The sequence below is a fragment of the Panthera pardus genome, unplaced genomic scaffold, assembly GCF_024362965.1.
Source record: "Panthera pardus isolate Hobbes unplaced genomic scaffold, ASM2436296v1 HiC_scaffold_15, whole genome shotgun sequence".
Taxonomy (NCBI): Eukaryota; Metazoa; Chordata; class Mammalia; order Carnivora; family Felidae; genus Panthera; species Panthera pardus.
In genome coordinates this window covers 4,337,990-4,347,278 of record NW_026526710.1, presented here as the reverse complement: position 1 = coordinate 4,347,278, position 9,289 = coordinate 4,337,990, and positions in this window count along the sequence as shown.

Here is a 9,289-nt window from a genome sequence, read left to right as displayed (position 1 = left end):
GTTTCTCATTCTGTGGAGAATGGACAAGAGACCGGGGGGGGGGGGGGGGGGAGGCAAGGGTTTTGCAAACTGTTTAATTCTGGGGACATTCTGGAGCAGGACAGTGGGGAGAACAGGGAGGAATCAGAGGAGGTTTGCTAGGAAGGGGGATGGACGCAGGGTCAGATGTGTGCATTTCAACCAGATAATACCAACAAAAGCAGCAGGAGGAGGTGAAGAAACCTGCAGGTGTCTGCCTTCCTGTTGAGGCTCTTGCCCCTGGAGCGGAAGCTGAAGAGGTTGACCAATGCCCAGGGATTAAATACCAGGCAAAGTTGTTGATCTAAGGTCTGAAGGAGACTCACAGTGTGTGCGTGCGTGCGTGTGTGTGTGTGTGTGTGTGTGTGTTTGCTTTGCTTTGCTTTGAAGAGCTAACATGATATCAAAAGGATAAATAATTAACAGAGCTGCTATAACAGATATGCCACAGAGTTCCAGTAACCAAACACAATACAGTCCCAATTCACTTCGAGTCTCACACAGATGTTCCCCTCCAGACAGAAGCCCAGGGACCCAAGCTCTTTTCTTTGTATGACTCTGATGTTCAGACGTGATTCCCAAAGTCACCGGGGAGCTCAACGTCATTTTAGACACCCAGAGGAGAAAAATGCGTTAAAGATGGCACATGGGGAGTTTTTATGGCTGAGCCTGTTTACTGGCTAGAATTTAGTCCCTTGGCCCTTCCTCCAGATAAAGGAGTCTGGAAAATGAGCTGTGTGCCCAGGAAGAGGGGGCAATAGGTTTGGAGATCAGCTGCAGAGATAAACTGAAAAGTGACACTTTTCTGAAAGCAGCCCTCAGGCCGCCACCTTCCTTTCTTCAAGACATCCTGTTTTTTTCACCTAATAATACGTGTGGGAGATGGTTCTTCACCCTCACACAAGGAAGGTGTCTCCATTCTCTTTAACAGTTACACAGAATTCCACTGGATTCATGTACCATTTTTATTTAATGAATTCCCCAAGGATGGATTTTTAGGTTGTTTCCAATCTTGGGCCATTATAAACAATGCCAAAATGTGTATCTTTGACTTACTTGGGAAATTCGTAGAAATGGAGCTGATAAAGGATATTTACAATTTAAATCTACACATCGGCTCTTGAACAACACGGGTTTGAACCGTGCAAGTCCACTTAGATGCAGATTTTTTACAGTAGTGTAAATATATTTTCTTTTCCTTATGATTTTCTTAACATTTTCTGTATCCTACTTTATTGTATGCATGCAGTAGGTAATACATGTAACATACAAAATATGTGTCAATTGACTATGTCATCAGTAAGTCTTCTGGTCAACAGTGGGCTATTAATAGTTAAGTGCTGGGGGAGTCAAAAGTTACATGTGGATTTTTGACTGTGTAGGGGGATCTGCGCTCCTAACTCCTGTGTTGTTCCAGGGTTTACTTTAGATATTGCTGTATTACCCTCTGTAGAGGCTTGATTAACTTACAACTGCCCCACGCCGTCACATATGAGTTTCCTCACACCCTCAGCAATACAATTTATCAGACTTTTTAAAGCTTTATTAATCATATAGGTGAAAAGTAGCAATTCACTCTCGCATTAATTTGCATTTCCCTTCCTAGGAGTGAGCTTGAACATCTTTGCCTGTATGAAGTCCTGCATTCTTCCTCTGCTACAAATGAACCATTCAGGTACCTTGCTCAGTTTTTTATTGGATTGTTGTTGGTTTCTTTAAAACTGATTTCTAGCTGCTTTCTATATATCAATGCAATGAACATTTGCTCATTTCATATATGGTCCAAATATTTTCTGCCATCATCATTGATCTTTTTACTTAGCTTATGCCTTCTTTGGTTTTGTTTTTGTCTTAAAGGTTTTGTTGTTGTTGTTGTAGGAGGGGCTGTCCACTGTTTTGGTTTTGTTTTTTTTTTTTTAAGTTTATTTACTTATTTAAGTAATCTCCACACCCAACGTGGGGCTCCAACCCACAACTCCGAGATCAAGAGTTGCACGTTCTTCCGACTAAGCCAGCCAGGTGCCCCTCTCCAGTGTTTTCTTTTATGTCTCTGGCTTTTATGTCATGCCTAGAAAGCCTCTTCCACTCAGATTATCTTTTGTTTTATTATTTTTTTATTTTTTTAATGTTTATTTATTTGGAGACAGAGAGAGAGCAAGTAGGGGAGGGGCAGAGTGGGAGAGAGAGAGAATGTCAAGCAGGCTTCTCACTGTCAGCGCAGAGTCCAACACGGGGTACTCGATCCCAAGGATTAGGAGACCATGACCTGTTGCTCAACCCACTGAGCCACCCACACGCCCCTCAGATTATTTTTTATTTTTTATTTTTTTTAACGTTTATTTATTTTTGAGACAGAGAGAGACAGAGCATGAACGGGGGAGGGTCAGAGAGAGGGAGACACAGAATCCGAAGCAGGCTCCAGGCTCTGAGCTGTCAGCACAGAGCCTGACGCGGGGCTCGAACTCACGGACGGCGAGATCATGACCTGAGCCGAAGTCGGCCGCTTAACCGACTGAGCCACCCAGGCGCCCCTTTTTTTTTTTCGGATTATTTTTTAAATGTCTCCTATATTTTTTTCTGTTATTTATTTTTCAGCTTTATGGGCATATAACTGAGATATAACATTGTGTAAATCAGATACAATCCTGTATTGCAAAATGATTGCCACAATAGCATTAGCTAATACCTCTATCATGTTATACGATTACCATTTCTTTTTTTCTGTGGTAAGAACATTTGAGGTATACTCTCCGAGCAACTTTCAAGAATATAAGTATATAATACGATATTGGTAATTGTAATCCCCATGCTGTACCAGATCGCCAGAATTTATTGATCTTATAACTAAAGTTTGTACCCTTTCACCAACATTTCCCCACTTCCTTCAGCATCTAGCAGCAGGTAACCACCATTCGACTTTCTTTCTGTGAGTTCAGCTCTTTTAGATTCCAAATATAATACAAATCATACAGTATTTTTTAAGAGATTTTATCTTTTTTCAAGCGATCTCTACACCCAACATGGGGCTCGAACCTACAACCCCAAGATCAAGAGTCGCACGCTCTACCAACTGAGCCAACCAGGTGTCCCAACTATATTTATCTTTCTGTCTGACTCACTTCACTTAGCATAATGCCCTCAGGGTTCATCCATAATGTTGCAAATGGCAGGGTTTCTTTCTCATGCCTGAATTATATTCCACTGTACTTACGTACCACATTTTCTTTATCCCTACTGGACGCTTAGGTTGTTTCTGTATCTTGGCTGTTGTGAATGATGCTGCAGTGAATATGAAAGTGCAGATATCTCTTCAAAATCCTGTTTTCATTTCCTTCGGATATATACTCAGAAGTGGGATTGCTGGACCATATGGCAGTTCTATTTTTAATTTTTTTTATGTCTATTTATTTGGGGGGGGGGGGTGAAAGCACACAAGCAGGGGAGGGGCAGAGAGACAGAGAGACAGAGAGACAAAGAGACAGAGGATCCAAAGTGGGCTCTGAGCTGACAGCAGCGAACCCGATGAGGGGCCCGAAATTGCAAACCGTGGCATCATGCCCTGAGCCGAACGAAGTCAGGCACTTAACCAACTGAGCCACCCAGGTGCCCCTCTATTTTTATTTTTTGAGGAAATTTAATACTGTTTTCCATAGCGACTGCATCAATTTACCTTCCCACCAACAGTGCACAAGGATTCCCTTTTCTCCACAGGCTCACCAACAATTTATCTCTCGTGTGTTTGATGAATAGCCATTCTAACAGGTGTGAGATGATATCTCATTGTGGTTTCGAATACTATGTCCCTGATGATGAATGATGTTGAACATCTTTCCATGTGCCTGTTGGCCATTTGTGTGTCTTCTTTGGAAAAATGTTTACTCAGTTCCTCTATTTTTTTTTTTTTTTTTTTTTTTTTTTTGAGAGAGAGAGAGAGAGCAGGGGAGGGGCAGAGACAGAGAGGGAGAGAAAGAGTCCCAAGTAGGTTCTGCACTGTCAGCACTGTGAGATCACAACCTGAGCCAAAATCAAGAGTTGAACACTTAACTGACTGAACCATCCAGGCACCCCCCAGTGCCCATTTTTTTAATCAGACAGGTTTTGTTTGGGTTTTTGGGTTTTGTTTGGTTGGACATTAACCCCTTATCAGATGTATAATTTGCAAATGTTTTCTCTCCTTCCATAGGCTGCTTTTTCTTTTTTTTTCCTCTTTTTTTTCTTTTTGAGAGAGAGAGAGAGCACGAGTGAGCGAGGGGCAGAGGGAGAGAGAGAAAGAGAGAGAGTGTGTGTGGAGTGTGGAACCCAGAGTGGGGCTCAAGCTCACTCAGAGTGGGACTTGAGCTCACGCACTGTGGGGCTTGAACTCACAAACCGTGAGATCACGACCAGAGCCAAAGTTGGACACTTAACCGACTGAGCCTCCCAGGCACCCCATAGGCTGCTTTTTCATTTTGTTGATTCTTCCACAGTACAGAAGCTTTTCAGTTTGATGTAGTCCCATTCACTAATTTTTGCTTTTGATGCTTGTGCTTTTGGAGTTATAGGCAAAAAAAAAAAAAAAAAAAAAAGTTGCCAAGATCAATGTCAGATAGCTTTTTCCCTCTATTTTTTTCTAGGAGTTTTATGGCTTCAGGTCTTATGTTCAACTCTTTATTCCATTTCAAGTTAATTTTTATCAGTGACTTAATATAGGAGTCCAACTTCATTCTTCTGCCTCTGGTTATCCAGTTTTCCCAACACAGTTTATTGAATGTTTACTTATTTGTTTTCAAGTACTTTTACTGCTTGTATTTTACACTCTCAAATGGGATTCTTTTATTAATTTTGGTAGAAGGAAAGATTTAGGGATCCAATTCTTTTTTCTTTTTTTAGATGTTTCTCAGGGTTCCTAACATCACTTATTCAATACTTCATCTTCCCCACCCCCCATCATTATGAAAAGCTATCTTTTTGTATCCTAAGTGCCCTTAAGCAGTTGTGTATTTCTGAACTATCTTCTGTTGCTGGATCTGTCTCTTTGTATTCCAGTATGATGCTGTTTTGGTCACTGTATCTTTCTTGTAGTTCTTGCATTATCATTTGTAGTATCATTTTTTTTTTTTTTTCATTTCTCTCAACCAGGATATTTAAGCTTGGAAGTGATGAGTTTGCCTATGTGCTTTGAGGGAACCTCTGGAGATGACAAAGAAAACTGGTTGTAGACAGGAGACGGGCCGGTAGCGAGAGCTGACACGAGAGGTGATGAGGGCCTCGTTAGAAGCAGTGGGGATGGCTGGGAGGGAGCACCTAGAGACAGAATTGATGAGAGTGAAGGAGGAGTGGAAAATGGTGCTGACATTTGTCCCCCGTGCTGGCCACGAAGAAGGGGAAGCCGTAAAGTTGGTTGCGGGGTGGGGAAGGAGAAATGCGCTAGCTTACAGACATTCACATACGTTGAGAGAGTGGGCAACGACATGCTTGGGTCCCGCCAGTGTGCATGGGCGTGTGTCTCAGTACAGCACACACGTTGGGTCACAGATTTATTTTGTTTAGTTTGTTCATCTGTGGTGCTGACCATCTCCCGCCACAGCTTTCCCGCCCCTGGTCTCTTAGTTGGGGGAAAGGGGGGCATCTTCCCCATGCCCATCCTACCCTCTCTGCTTACGGAAATCTTATCACAATTCAGGCCAAATCCCATCCTCTGGGCAAGTCTTCCATCACCACATTAGCCTTCGTCAGTGGCTTTCACACGGTCTTCAATTCAAAGTCATCCAAACACTGCAGACCAAAATCAACTGGATGTGCTGAAATCCCGATATACTTGTGGCTCCGTGTGGCTCAGTCTGTCCAAAGCATTAACTCAAATTTAACTCTCCCTGACAGTGTGTGTTGCTCTTTTCTATCTTTCTTTCAATTTCTTTTCTTGCTCTTAAGGAAGTCTTTGTTCTGATTTTAAAAAGGGGTAAGGGGGGTGGTGCTTGGGGTTGAGCATCTGACTCTCGGTCTCAGTTTAGGTCTTGATATCAGGGTCATGAGTTCAAGATCGACATTGGGCTCCCGCGCTGGGCATGAAGCCTACTTTAAAAAAAAAACAAAACTCTTTTTCTCTAGTTCCAGCTTTCTCTCTTGTTCTCCATTGCCCTTTGTCCATGGACTCATTGCCAGGAACTGAGCTGACCAAAGCAAAGAATACTTAAAAAGCTAAAGAGTTGCCTGACTTGCTCAGCCAGTGGAGTGTGTGACTCTTGATCTCAGGATTGTAAATTTAATCCCCACAGTGGTTGTAGAGATTACTTAAAAATAAAATCTTGGGACACCTGGGTGGCTTAGTCAGTTAAGCATCCGACTTTGGCTCAGGCCATGGTCTCGCGGTTCATGAGTTCAAGCCCTGTGTCGGGCTCTGTGCTGACAGCTCGGAGCCTGGAATCTGCTTCGGATTCTGTGTCTCCCTCTCTCTCTGCTCCTCCCCTGCTCATGCTCTGTCTCTCTCTCTTTTTATATATATTTAATATATATAAAATATATATTAAAAAAATAAAATCTTTAGGGGAGCCTGGGTGGCTCAGTCACTTGAGCAGCCCACTCTTGATTCTGGCTCAGGTATGATCCCAGGGTCGTGGGATCCAGCCCCACATTGGACTGCATGCTCAGTGTGGAACCTGCTTAAGATTCTCTCTCTCTTTTCCTCTCTCTCTCCCTCTGCCCCTCTTCCCTGCTCACTCTCTTCTCTCTCAAATAAAAACTAACAAACTAATTAATAAATAATAAAATCTTTAAAAAGAAAGGGCAGAAGATGAAGCAAGGGGAGGAAGTAAGCAAGCGAAATGAAATTTCTTTCTAGCGTGATGTAGCAGGGAGAGATGTGAACGGTCTGACATGAATCAGCGCCGTCCTTCACTGTGTCCCTGGGAGAAGCCCCAAGTTGAGTAAGAGTCGTTTCACTTGTTGGGAGCACGTATACAAACTCTTAGCTTTGCAAGCAACTAAAACATCTCATGGTTAGGGCCCATGTTATTTTCATGTTGAAAATAATCCAGTTCCATCTACTGTCTAAAACAGGAGGTAACAAAGGTGTCCTTTGGAGTCACTGAGTGGTGAGATTTGATTAATTAGCATCTATCCTGGGACACTGACTCTATCTAATGGAAGTTGTTTGTTTGTTTGTTTTCCTTTCCAAACAATGGATATGAGGTGGGCAATTCAAAGCAACACTTAAGCAGGGAGAGATATTCTGCCTCAGAAGCAGGAGAAAAATGTGGTGAGGCCCTCCTTATTTGCATATACACAGACACTCGTGACTCCACACTCATTCGCCACACTGCACATGCAGCCAGGCCCACCGGTATACCGTTCCAGTCCGTGAAGGCAGCAAGGAGGTATTCCCTAGATTACCCAGCTTTTTTTTTTTTTTAAGTTGCTTTATTTATTTTGAGAGAGAGAGCACAAGCAGGGGAGGAATAGAGAGAGAAGGAGAGAAAGAGAATCCCAAGCAAGCTGTGCACTGTCGTCCCAGAGCCTGATATGGGGCCTGAACTCTGGAACCATGAGGTCATTGTTACAGGAGGGTGGGAGAGACACTGGCCGTTATCTCACGGAGTAGAAGAATGAATCTCGAGCACAACAGAGAGTGAGCACAGTGATGGAGTTTGAGAGAAAGTATGAAGCTCTCAAGAGTGCAGAAGGTCCTGACTGGGTAGCCACTGAGGATTTCTGTCCCTGACTTTTTACTGGGATCTTATCAGAAAGTCTGTGAGACTCCACTCATGGCATCTAGCCCAGGTGGGTCTGGAATACATTTATCCTCCCTCCCCCCCCAACTTTGCAGCTGCAGCCTGCCTCCCAGGCAGTCCCTTATCTTCCCCAGCCTAATGTTAACCCTTTCCCTACTCAACATGACCTGAGCCAAAATCAAGAGTCTTTATCTTTATCTGTTTTTAAAATGTTTATTTTTGAGAGAGCACAAGCAGGGGAGGGACAGAGAGATGGGGGAGGTGGGGGGGAGATACAGAATCCAAAGAAGGCTCCAGGCTCTGAGCTGTCAGCACAGAGCCCAGCCAGTTGTGGGGCTCAAACCCACGAACTGTGAGATCATGACCTGAGTCGAAGTCAGACACTCAACTGACAGAGCCACCCAGGTGACCCTGGGTGGCCAGGTGATCTTTGACAGCTCTTTATGCTGTGTTATCTATATAGTGCTGCTACGATACAGAATTCCCAGAAGCCATTTCTCTACTCAGCCATCTTGGTCAAAAGAAACTCTGCTTCCAGAGTACTTGTCCAACAGATCACAGGTTTGGCCCCCAGGTTGCTGGAGTCTGGGACTCCTCCATCTGTGTGCTCTGATACTCCTACCATAGCGAGACTGACAGAGGATACAAGTCTGTAGCCATGTGGCAGCACAGAGGGCGGTGTAAAGACCAACTAAGATGTCTCAGAGGTGTTCAACCATTGCTTCAGCCCTGGGCTTCCACAGGGTTTCACTGTGGCTGCAGAGGGGCAAGTGGCAACATGGCCCTGGCATGCCCAGTCATCCCTGGGGAGCTCTGGAGCCCCGGGTGCTGACGGACATGGGCCATCTCTGAGCCACCGGTGGGGACTCTCAGATGGGGTATGTGATGGAGATCACAGAGCCTGTTCTTTGAGATCATTTCCAGCTGCTGTCTTGAGCGGGGGGCCCAGCCAGGCCAGTTGCCTGGGACTCAGTCTTTCAGCTTCTCTGTGATTATTCTGGAATGATCTGACAGTATCCAAAATCAGGGCTTGGGAGAGCACAGGCAGCCTGTGGGTGCCAAGCCCACGAGTTGCTGCAGGGAGAATGAGGAGGAGGCAGAACAGGGAGGCCTCAAAGCCCCTGCCTCGGTTGTCAGTCCTGGTGGAACCGTGTGGACATCTGACTGCCACTGGATCGGGGAGGGTCCAGCCCTACAGAAATCCAGCCCCCAGTGCTTGTCAAGAGAGGAACAGAGGAGTACGTGTTCAGTTGCCCTGGATAGAATATTGCTGTGAGAAGGAAAAATCGTCGGCTATTATGATCATGTGTTTCTCCCTTTCCCACAGCTAAGAAGACAGGTCCAGCCACGTAGGGATGATGGCAAGGTGTTTAGTATGCCACAAGTAAAACTGGTCAAGTACTATCATTACCATGCCAAGCTTGTTCATGCCCAAACACACACCCACAACCACACATTGACTCCCACTCCTGAGAAGCACAGTGCTGAGAGCATCATGCCATTAGTTAGCACATTTGACCTAGTAGAAATGTCAATTGTTTGTTGAAGGTGGAAAAAACATCAGA